We start from the raw sequence: 12,500 nt of genomic DNA on the forward strand, positions 1-12,500 counted from the left end.
TACTGAGTTTGTAAAATCACCTGTTGCACTGTGATTTTGTACACAGTTACTTCCGATAGACAGACCTCCCCCCTCAGTCCCATTCAGAGCCGCAAGCTGTCCGTCCAGCCGAGGGAGAACTTCACCCACAGATTGGCTGGGGTTGGTCCAGTGTTCCCCTCTGTGTTGGTGAAACCTGTCATAAGTCAGGGGAACCGCTTCGTCGAGCTCCTCTGCTCCATCCGCCACAAGCGGGTCTTCCCAGTTGCCTAACACTTTAATTCCAATTCCCATTCCCATTCTGATATGTCAGTCCATGGTTTCCTCTTGTGCCAGGATGAGGCCACCCTCAGGGTGGTGGAGCAACAACTTATATTCTGTCAGGGTAGCCTCAAACCTGATGGCATGAATACCGATTTCTCCTTCTAGTTAAAAAAATGTTTCCTGCCCCTCCTCTCTTTTTCTATTCCCTACTCTGGCCTCATACCACTTCTCACCTGCCCATTACTGGGGCCCCTCCTCTTTCCCTTTCTCCTACGGTCCACTCTCCTCTCCTATCAGATTCCTTCCTCTCCAGCTCTTGACCTTTCTCACCCATCACCTCCCCCTAGTGCCCCTCCTCCTTCCCTTTCTCCTACGGTCCACTCTCCTCTCCTATCAGATTCCTTCCTCTCCAGCTCTTGACCTTTCCCACCCACCACCTTCCAGCTAGCCTCCTTCCCCTCCCCCCACTTTTTTATTCTGGCATCTTCCCCTTCCTTCTCAGTCTTGATAGAAACATAGAAAACCTACAACACATTACAGGTCCTTCTGCCCACAAAGCTGTGCTGAACATGTCCTTACATTAGAAATTACCTAGGGTTACCCATAGCCCTTATTTTTCTGAACTCCATGTACCTATCCAGGAGTCTCTTAAAAGACCCTATCACATCCGCCTCCACCACCATTGCCGGCAGCCCATTCCATGCACTCGCCACTCTCTGCGTAAAAAACTTACCCCTGACATCTCCTCTGTACCCACTCCCCAGCACCTTAAAACTATGCCCTCTCTTGGTGAAGGGTCTCGGCCTGAAACATCAACTGTTTATTCATTTTCATCGAAGCTGTCTGGCCTGCAATGTGTGTCGGTTGCTTTAGACAGATCCCCGGCCTACATTGCAATGTGTTACGAGAGAGTGATGCCAAGTCAAGGCTGGCGTCTTTCAGAGTTCAGTTCCAGTGCCCTCCCTGAGCAAGCTTGTACATTCCTTCCTCCGGGTGCTCCGGTTTCCCCCCGCGCTCCGAGGACGTACGGGTTGGTAGGTTCTTTCTCACCGGTGTCGCATACTGAAACGTAATGGGAGCCAGAACATCGAATTCAGCAAGAGTGACCGGCAGAGGGCTCGGCACTCAGTGGCCGATTTGCTAATTCTCAAGTCAGGGAAATCAGAGTAAAAAAGACTGAATGTAGCAGCGAAGTAATGACTGTCGTCTCCCCTTTCGCTACGAAAGGAGCGATATCTGTCTCTCCCTTGTTGAAATGCTGGAGTGAGCTGTTGTTCTTGACGGACTGTAGCCCGAGCTCTCGCTGTGGGGGCTTTGCTGTTGCTCGCCTGGTGGGAATGCTCATGCTTTATGCTGGAATAAGTGGAGGAGGGGCGAAGGTTGAATCTGCTTGTGCACGGGGGGAGGGAAAGGGGGATTTGGGGTTCATGCCTCTTTTCTGCCATTCGTTCTTTGGGGATTTTTCTTCTGCTTTTCGAGGATGTCTGCAGGGAGTAAAAATTTCAGGTTGTATATTGTATACGTTCTCTGCTTTGACATAAAACTATTGAACCACTGAGCTATTGGTCAGTATAAATTATCCCGTGATTAAGCTGAGGTTAAGCTGGAGGGGTGCTGTGCAGCACAGCTCGAAGGACTGGAGGGGCCTACTCCACGCTGTATCTCAATCAAAAGAGAGTGAAATGAATAATTCACAGGTCTCTAAGTACACCAATGGTGCCAATTTCCCCAGGGTTCTGGTCCATTGACCGTGCAGAGGGTATATTTATTCCGTAGCTGCAAATGAGAGCTTGCCGGGTGCAGCCACCCTGCTGTGTTTTCATTACATTTCCACACTGGTGCGTTATAAATGGAAGTCATTACATTTTTTTTACATTATTGAGAGATATGGTGCAGAACAGGTTTCTCCAGCCCTTCGAGCCTCACCACCCGGCGGCCCACCGATTTAACCCCAGCCTAGTCGGGGACAATTCACCTGCTGGCCAGCGCGCCTTTCGATTGCGGGAGGATTCCGAGGCGCCCAGAGGAAGGCCTCACACAGAACATGCCAGTGATATTAAATCTCATTCTGAAATACAAAGTGACGGAGCTAACTTGTGAGAGACAAGAGCCTGCGTACCCCATTGTGCAGTGTCTTCTGACGGGTATTCTGCACCCTGTGCTACTTCTTATACTGTAGGGAGAAAAACTTCAACCAGACAGTAGTCGAGACCCAGCCTTGAAATATGGAAGGTACTGCATTGTTTTCAGGAGATTTATGAACATTGTTGTGTCTCGCTGTGATGGTTCTGAAGTAATAATTCCTCATCGCTTCAAATATTAGCATATAGTTCACTTAGCATAGATTCAGAAATTAGCATGTAGTTCAGAAGGAGATTAAATTGCAAAAGTCTAGGCACATGTATATGTAGCTAGACTGTCTGAGACTTCTGCGCAGTACTGAATTTGTCAACGTGGAGCGGAGGGCTCGTTTGTAAATCTGGCGAGAGCAGAGATGTTGGGAGTGGCGAGGGCGGAGCTCTGCGGGAGGGGTGCGGGACAACTGGCAGAGAAGGAGTGCCAGGATGAGAGATGACTCGAGTGCAGGACCGAGACTAGATAAGTGGATGTGGAGGTGATGTTTCCTATGCTGGGGGTATCCTGAACTAGAGGGCACGGCCTCAAAACTGAGGGGCAACCTTTTAGAACAGAGGTAAGGAGGAGTTTTTTTCTTTAGCCAGAGAGTAGTGATTTTGTGGAATGCTCCACGACAGGCTGCAGTGGAGGCCAAATCTGTGGGTATATTTAAAGTGAAAGTTGATAGTTTCCTGATCGATCAGGGCTTCAAAGGATGTAGTGAGAAGGCAGGTGTATGGGGTTGAGTGGGATCATGATGAAATGGGAGAGCATATTCAATGGGCTGAATAGCCTAATTCTGCACCTATGTCTTATGATCTTATGATTTAATGGGTTAGTTGGTTAATTGGTCATTGGGTGCATGATCCCTGGGAGGGCCTGTTATCATGTTGTACCTCCAAAACCATTGAGGAGACATCTTAGTGAAGTATGCAAAATTATGAGGGGTATAGATAGGGTAAATGCAAGCAGGCTTTTTCCACTGAGGTTGGGTGGGATTACAACCAGAGTTCATGGGTTAGGGGAGAAAGGTGAAAAATTTAATGGGAACATGAGGGAATCTTCTTCCCTCAGAGGGTGGTGAGGGTGTGGAACGAGCTGCCAGCAGAAGTGGCGCATGCGAGCTCGATTTTGACATCTAAGAGAAGTTTGCACAGGTACGTAGACGGTAGGGGTATGGAGGGCTAGAGTCCCGGTGCAGGTAGGTGGACCCACACAGAAGATTAGATCAGCATGAGTGAGATGGGCCAAAAGTCCTGTTCCTGTGCTGTATTACAACAGAAAGCTCAGCCAGCTGCTTCACAAGCAACAACCTCCCTAGCAACGAGGACATCTTCAAACAGCGATGCCTTAACAGTTCCTCTTGCCCTTACCTACCACCCCATGAGCCTCCGCATCCAACACATCATCCTCCGCAACTTCCCCCATCTCCAAAGGGATCCCACCACCTCCCCCTCCCTCCACTTTCCTCCCAGATTCCCTTGTCCATTCGTTGCTCCCCACTCCCTGCATTTAACCCTGCAAGTATCCTGAGGATCGAGGACACCTTCGAAAGGCGATGCCTCAAAGAAGGCGGCATCCATTATTAAGGACCTCCATCACCCAGGACATGCCCACTTCACATTGCTATCGTCAAGGAGGAGGAACAGAGCCTGAAGATGCTCAACGATTCAGAAACAGCTTCTTCCCCTCTGCCATCGGAGTTCTGAATGGACACTGAACCCTTGAACTCTACCTCAATATCTCTTTTTGCACTACTTAATTTAAATTTTCTTTACCTCCCCCTCCACCTCCACTTTCCACAGGGATCATTCCCTTGTCCATTCATCCATCCCCACTAATCTCCCTCCCAGCACTTAACCCTGCCAGAGACCGAAGCGCTACACCTGCCCATTTGCCTCCTCTCTCACCCCCATTCAGGGCCCCCGCACAGTCCCTTCAGGTGAGACAGCACCTCACCTGTGGATCTGCGGGGGTCGCCGATTGTGCTCAGGGCTCCAGGTGCGACCTCCTCGATGTCAGTGAGACCCGTCGTAAATAGGGGGATGTTTCGTCGAGAGCACCTCTGCACCATCCGCCACAAGCAGAACTCCCCAGTGCCCAAGCAGTTTAATCCCGATTCCTATTCCTGTTCTGACGTGTCAATCCACAAGATGAGGCCACCCTCGGGGTGGAGGAGCAACACCTTATATTCCATCTGGGTAGCCTCGAACCTGATGGCATGATTATCGATTCCTCCTTCTGGTAAACAAAGCCCACCCCACGACTTACTCTATTCCACATGCTGACCTTTTACCTGCCTATCACCTGCCCCGGGACCTCTCCTCCTTCCCTTTCTCCTCTGGTCCACTCTCTTCTCCTGTCAGATTCCTTCCTCTCCAGCCCTTCACTTTTCCCACCTGGCTTCACCCGTCGCCTTCTAGCTATCCTCCTTCCCCCTACCTTTTAATTTTGGCATTTCCCCCTTCCATTTCAGTCCTGAAGGAGGGTCTGGGCCGTTTACTCTTTCCCATAGATGCTGCTTGACCTGCTGAGTTCCTCCAGCAGTTTGCATGCGTTGCCTTTTGTACATATTTCTCGCTGTGATTTATGTTTTTTAATTATTATGTATTGCATTGTTCTGCTACAGCAAAACAACATATTTCAGGAGAAATGCCAGAGATATTAAACCTGATTCTGATTCTCAATCTGATTAGTGCATTCTCCGCTGCTGTGTGTTGGCACTCTTCAGCACCAAATTCACAGAAAAGATTTACCAGCCCGCTGTGTGTCTGATTGCTTCTCTCTTCTCCTCTTAATAACCAGCTGTAACAAATCAGATTGAGGGCCAATGGACACGATGTCAGCTCTCTCAAACTTACCATTAACTTTGATGATTAAATAACCTCGCAATTTCACAGTCCATTATCCCGCTGCCCTTTCACTCCCAGTGCCATCAAATCGCTTTCAGAACCTCGGGATATATGTCAAAGGATTACAGAATGCAGATTTCTCCCTCCCAGACAGATGCTTCACATCGCATGTATTTCCTTCCCTTGTTCCTCCTCTCGTGTCAGTCAGGGGACAGCAGGCATTCAGGACTGCCCAACACATCACCAGTACTAGCCCACCTGACATCAAGGACGTACAGGACAGAGAACACAGAGCAGAAGAGCACAGGAACAAGCCATTCAGCCTGCGGTGTTGTGCCAAACCAGCTGAAAAGCAAATCAAAGAACCACTGATCCCTCCTACCTAGACAATGTCCATACGCCTTTCTCGTCCTCACATCCAGGTGCCTATCCAAACGTCTCTTAAAAGCCTCTAATGTATTTGCCTCTACCACCGTACCAGGCAGCGCATTCCAGTCATCCAGAGTAAAAAACTTACCCCTCACATCCCCCCTTTAACCTACCCCCTCTCACCTTCAATGCATGCCCTCTGGTATTAGACATTTCAACCCTGGGAAACAGATACTCCCTGTCCACTCTATCCAGGCCTCTCATAATCTTATAAGATCTCCCTTCAGCCTCCAGCACTCCAGAGAAAATAACCCAAGTTTATCCAGCCTCTCACGATAGCACATGTCCTCTGAACCAGGCAGCGTCCTGGTCAACTTCTCCTGCACCGTCCGCAAAGTCTCAACATCTTTCTTATAGTGGGGCGACCAGACAGTATGCAATACACCAGAGGTGGCCTAACCAGAGTTTCATAAGTTTTGCAACATAACCTCTTGATTCTTGAACTCAATGCCTCAGCTAATAAAGACAATTATACAGAAAATATACAGAAAAGTGCTGGGAAAGGGCCAGTAACATGAAGGACCCCACCTACCCTGCTCGAGAACTGTTTTTCCCACTCCCAGAAGGGAGGAGGCTGTGTATTGTCCACGCCAGGACCACCAGACTCAAAAGCACTCCCTTTCCCCTGGCAGTCAACACCTCCACCCACCAACCCACCCCTCAAAGCCCCCAACCACCACTGCTTTAGCATTCCTGCCAGAGTCATCTTATCTACAGACACTCCTGTGCCTAGAGTCACTTTATAGACATTCGGTCAATCTACGTGTATAAGATACTTTAAATAGTTACATTTATTGTGTTTTTTATTATTGTGATTTTTTTTGTGCTGCATTGGATCCAGAGTAACAATTATTTTGTTCTCCTTGACACTCGTGTACTGGAAATGACATCAAACAATCTTAAATCTTGAAGTAAATCTATTATCAAAGACTTGAATGTCACCATATATGGCCTACAATTCACTTTCTCCTGGGCATACAGAGCAGAACAAAAATACAATAGAATCAATGAGAAAAGGCACACAAAAACTGTCAAACTACCAATGTGCAAAAGAAGATTAACTGTAAAAATTCAATCAATCAATAATATTGAGAACGTGAGTTGTAGAATTCCAAAAAGTGGGTCCATAAGTTATGGCATCTATTCAGTGTTGAGGTGAGTAAAGTTATCCACACTGGTTCAGGAGCCTGATGGTTGTGGGGTAATAACTGTTCCTGAACCTGGTGGTGTGGGACCTGAGGCTCATTGTGGTGAGTGAAGTTATCCAGACTGGTTCAGGAGCCTGATGGTTGTGGGGTAATAACTGTTCCTGAACCTGGTGGTGTGGAACCTGAGGCTCATTGTGGGGAGTGAAGTTATCCACACTGGTTCAGGAGCCTGATGGTTGTGGGGTAATAACTGTTCCTGAACCTGGTGGTGTGGGACCTGAGGCTCATTGTGGTGAGTGAAGTTATCCACACTGGTCCAGGAGCCTGATGGTTGTGGGGTAATAACTGTTCCTGAACCTGGTGGTGTGGGACCTGAGGCTCATTGTGGTGAGTGAAGTTATCCACACTGGTTCAGGAGCCTGACGGTTGTGGGGTAATAACTGTTCCTGAACCTGGTGGTGTGGGACCTGAGGCTCATTGTGGTGAGTGAAGTTATCCACACTGGTCCAGGAGCCTGATGGTTGTGGGGTAATAAATGTTTCCTAACCTGGTGATGTGGAACCTGAGGCTCATTGTGGTGAGTGAAGTTATCCACACTGGTTCAGAAGACTGATGGTTGTGGGGTAATAACTGTTCCTGAACCTGGTGATGTGGAACCTGAGGCTCATTGTGGTGAGTGAAGTTATCCACACTGGTTCAGAAGACTGATGGTTGTGGGGTAATAACTGTTCCTGAACCTGGTGGTGTGGGACCTGAGGCTCATTGTGGTGAGTGAAGTTATCCACACTGGTTCAGGAGCCTGATGGTTGTGGGGTAATAACTGTTCCTGAACCTGGTGGTGTGGGACCTGAGGCTCAATGTGGTGAGTGAAGTTATCCACACTGGTTCAGGGTTCTGATGGTTGTAGGGTAATAACTGTCCCAATAGCAACAGCAAGAAGAGAGTGTGGCCTGGATGGTGGGGGTCCTTGGTGATAAATGCCATTTTCTTCATGCGAAGCTCCTTGTAACTTGGCAAAGTTAAGTTAGAATGCTGCTTCTGGATTTCAGTTTGGCTTTCAGCTTTACTGCTCCACAGATTTTGGTGAACAAGCTTCCACTCATTGGTCTAAATACACCACGGAGCAACTGGATGTCGGACTTCCTGACAAACAAGCCTCAGACAGTCAGCATGCACAACTGCCTCTTGCTCCCCATCAACCCCAATGAAAGCCCAGACCAGCTGGGGCATTCAACCAGCGTGCAGAAGACAACGAACTGTGCAAATGTAAACATAAATAAATAAATAGCAAAAAATTACAAGAACATGAAATGAAAAGACCTGTAAAGCGAGCCTATTGGCTGTGGGAACGTTGCCCTTTTCGTTCAAGAGCCTGATGGTTGTGGCGTAGTGCTGTTCTTTAACCTGTGGTGGGAGTTCTGAGGTTCCTGTACCTTCTTCATGATGACAGCCTGACCTGGGTGGTGGGGATCCCTGATGATGGATGCTGCTTTCTTATGATAGTGTTTAATGTAGATGTCCTCAATGGTTGGGGGGGCTTTACCCATGATGGGCAAGACTGAATCCACTACTTTTTGTTGGATTTTCCATTCAAGGTTATTGGTGTTTCCCAATCAGGCTGTGATGCAGCCAGTCAATATACTCTCCACTGCCCATCTACAAAAGTTTAAGAGTTCAAGGTTGTTCAAAGTACGTTATACAGTATTTGACCTTGAGATTTATCTTCTTTGCCAACAGTGACAAAACAAAGAAACATCATAGAACCCACTTGAACAAAAGCCCCGCACAACAAGATCATCAGACAAGTGATTTTAAAATCACGTAAACAGCAAAGATCAAACAAATAGCTCACAAAACACTAAACTTCAAACTTCCCCAAGCGAGTCCAAAGCTGCGAGCTGTCGAGACGAGCAAAGCCAGTCCAGGAGCCAATGGCCGCAGCCACCAGCCATCGAGTCGGTCGGTTCAGGGCCGCGTCGACGGCTTCAGACCACGGCCGTACATTTCGTTTCGCGCTGAAGCGCCACAATCAAATCGTGTAAATAGTAAAACGCGCTCAGCACTGAGGACATAAAACATTAAACCGCAGCTGCAAGCATTATGTCATTTCCTGTACACAAGGGTAAAGGAAAATGAAATAATTGTTACTCAGGATGCAATACAGCACAAAAATAAAGAACACGATAGCATAATAAATATAAATGTATAAGATAACGTATATACATAGATTGATTGTATGTCCATGAAACGACACTAGGCAGTACTAAGGTAACTAACAGGAAATGATAGTGGGGAAGTTAGTGGTGGAGGTATTCATCAGCCTTACTGCTTGGGGAAGGTATCAGTGTTTGAGTCTGGTGGTCCTGGCGTGGATGCAGTGTAGCATCCAATGATGGAAGTGGGGCAAACAATACCGATAGTGGGTAAGCTGGTGCCGTTGGGCAGTTTAGACTACCCACTGGTACTCCCCTCCCCCTTTCTTTCTCCTGAGGCCTCCCGTCCCATGATCCTCTTCCTTCTCCAGCTCTGCAACCCTTTTGCCAGTCACCTTTCCAGCTCTTAGCTTCATCCCTCCCCTTCCTGTCTTCTCCTATCATTTTGGATCTCCCCCTCCCACTTTCAAGTCTCTTACTATCTTTCCTTTCAGTCAGCCCTGACGAAGGGTCTCGGCCCGAAACGTCGACAGGGCTTCTCCCTGGCCTGCTGCGTTCCACCAGCATTTTGTGTGTGTTGTTTTCTCTCTACTGCACATCTGCAGAACAACATGCGTATAGATGGGCATAGTCCAGCTCTTTTCAGCCTGCTCAGAAAGCAGACGAGCTGGAGTTCAGGCTGTGTGAGACAGGCTCTCAGGAGTTTGAAACTGCTCAGTTTCCACTGCTGTCCGCCGGTGTAAAGAGGGGCGTGCATGGCGCAAGTTCTCCCAGTAACCATCCCCTTTATCTTGTTGACGTTGAGGAGGAGGTTATTTGACTGGCACAAGGTCTCGGGCTCTTCCACCTCCTCCCCGGGGACCATCTTGTTGTTGCTGGTGATGATACCCACCCGTCACGTCTTCGGCGAACTTGACAATGTAATTACTCGGGTGTTTGATGTGTAGTCATGGGTGAGCAAAGTGTACCGCAGTGGGCTCAGCACACAGCCCTGTGCGGGGGCACCCGTGCAGAGGGGGGAATGTTTGTGCGTCCCAACTATCTGAGGTCTGCTGGTTAGGAAGTTCAACACCCAGCTGCACAGTGACGTGGTTAGACCAGGGAGTAGGAATTTGTCTGTGAAGGGGACTTGGTCCATCTGGAGACACAATACTGGATTCTGGAGCTAAAAGAGGTACAAAATGGGTCGAGCAGCACCTCAGAAGGCAGAAGGGTGGTCAACATGCCAGTGAAGAACCTGCATCAGAACTGAAAGTGTGCAGTGTCTTCCATTGTAAAGGATGAAGTATGAAAAACATGAGAACACAGGATATGGGAGATTCTGCAGACGTGATCATCCAGACTAACACACGCAGAATCTGAGAGGAATAAACAGTCAACGTTTCAGGCAGAGACCCTTCATCAGGACTGAGAACACTACCTTTTGCCTTTCACCTGAAAACACTACTTCAATCCTTTTTGCAGAAGGCAAGGTGATACATTCAGGTACTATGTGCCAGAGGCAGAAGGAATCCAGGGGACTTGAGATGGTCTCCTATCCCTGCAATAAAGGGGCTCTTGGAAGTCTTTCAGGTGCAGGCATTGCTTTGTGTAGATCGCAGGTGGAAGCCTCCTCTTGCTCAAAGGCAAAACCAATCAGTCAACAGAACTCTATCAAAGTTCAAAGAAACTATATACCATTGATGCGGATGCCAGTGTCAAACTGAAGCCTAAACATGACTGTTGTAAATGGACAAGAAAAGACTTGCATTTCTCTGAACAACAAAAACAGCGCAGTTGCTGAAGCTCTGAAATAAATTGTCCCCGTGAAGGAACTCAGCCCACAGTGTTGACTCTCCTTGGAGGCCGCCTGACCTGCGGAGTTGCTCCAGCATTTTGTGTGTGTTGCTCTGGATTTTCAGAATCTCTGGTGTTTATGAAATGAAGCTCATGGCATTTCTTTGATGCACCTGGGGTGCTCATCTGCCCCAAAAATTGCTGGCCAACTTTGATCGGTGAGTGACAGAGAGCATACCGACGTAGGGAATGACGGTGTGGGACTCTAGCTGCAGCAAGACAGATCACAAAGCTCTCCAACGGGTGATCAGGACGGCTCAGCACATCGTTGAGACACAACTACCGGACTTGGAGACAATCTGCAACTCTGAATGCCTATGGCAGCTCATAACATTATTAAAGATGCATCCCATCCCATCCCGGGCACTGTCTGTTCAATCTCCAGCCATCTGGTAGGAGATACAAAAACATCTTAGCCAAGGCAGTTAGACTGAAAAACAGCTTCTTCCCCAGGGCTGTCGTGCCGCTGAATAATGCTACACCCCGGCTTGCTAATGAGCTTTGAGCATTATGGACTATCAAAGTCACTGGTTGCATGCAAATATGGCAATTTTCTTTTTAATTACTTAAGTCGTACCACATGCATTGTAAATATCTGTTTTGCATGGACTGGAATAGCACCACAACCTCGTTGTCTTGAGCAATGACAATAAAGTCCTATTCTGTTCTGTTGTTGACCTTGTGGCCAAATCGTAGAATTACATGAGGTACAATGGAATATTGTGCACTGGATTGGCGCCCCCGTCAGTGGCAGATACTGGAGGCATAGGGGTCTGCGGATTTTGGATTCTGAAGCAACCCGCAGATTGCCAGCGGGACTCAGAACAGCCACCGTGACTGGGAGGTGGTGAGGAATGGTGAATTAGGAGCTGAGGTGGGGGATCTCTCTGAAAGCGGCCGAATTTGAAAAGATTTTCCCGCTGAGGTTGGATAAGACTAGAACTCTGGGTCACATGCGTAGGGTGAAAGGTGAAATATTTAAGGGGAAAACCTGAGGGAAAATGTTTTTGTTTAGAGGGTGGTGAGAGTGTGGAGCAAGCTGCAGAGAATGAATTCCCTCTGGTCTTCCGTAATCAAGGACAGGAGGGAAAAATTGATGAAGAGAGATGCTGGATGGAATGGGAGGGAACTGGGAACACATTGTGTCACGTCTCCATCTTCCTGTTCTGTTTCAGAAATACTCTCTTATTCTTTCCCTCCCTTCCTCTTCTCTCTCTCTCTCTCTCTCTCTCTCTCTCTCCCCCTCCCTCTCTTTCTCTCTCCCCCTCCCTCTCTTTCTCTCTTCCCCTCCTCTTTCTCTCTCACTCTCATTCTCTCTCCCTCTCTCTCCCACACACACAGACTCAAAGTTCAAAGTAAGTTTATTATTGAAGTACGTATATGTCACCATTTACAACCCTGCGGTTTATTTTCCTGTGGGCGTACTCAGTAAATCTGAGAATAATAACTGCAACAGAAGCACTGAAAGACTGCGCCAGTCTGGATGCTCAACCAGATGCAGAAGGCAGCAAAGTGTGCAAATGCAAAAAGAAAGTAATAACGATAATAAATAACTAGCAATAATTATTGAGAACATGAGCTAAAGAGTCCTTAAAATTGAATCCATTTATTGTGGGAACATTTCGATGAATGGGCAAATGTAGTTATCCCCTTTGGTTCAAGAGCCTGATGGCTGAGGGGAAGTAATCGTTCTTCAACCTGGTGGTGTAAGTCCTGAGGCTCCT

Source organism: Hypanus sabinus, chromosome 11 (genome assembly GCF_030144855.1).
Source record: "Hypanus sabinus isolate sHypSab1 chromosome 11, sHypSab1.hap1, whole genome shotgun sequence".
Taxonomy (NCBI): Eukaryota; Metazoa; Chordata; class Chondrichthyes; order Myliobatiformes; family Dasyatidae; genus Hypanus; species Hypanus sabinus.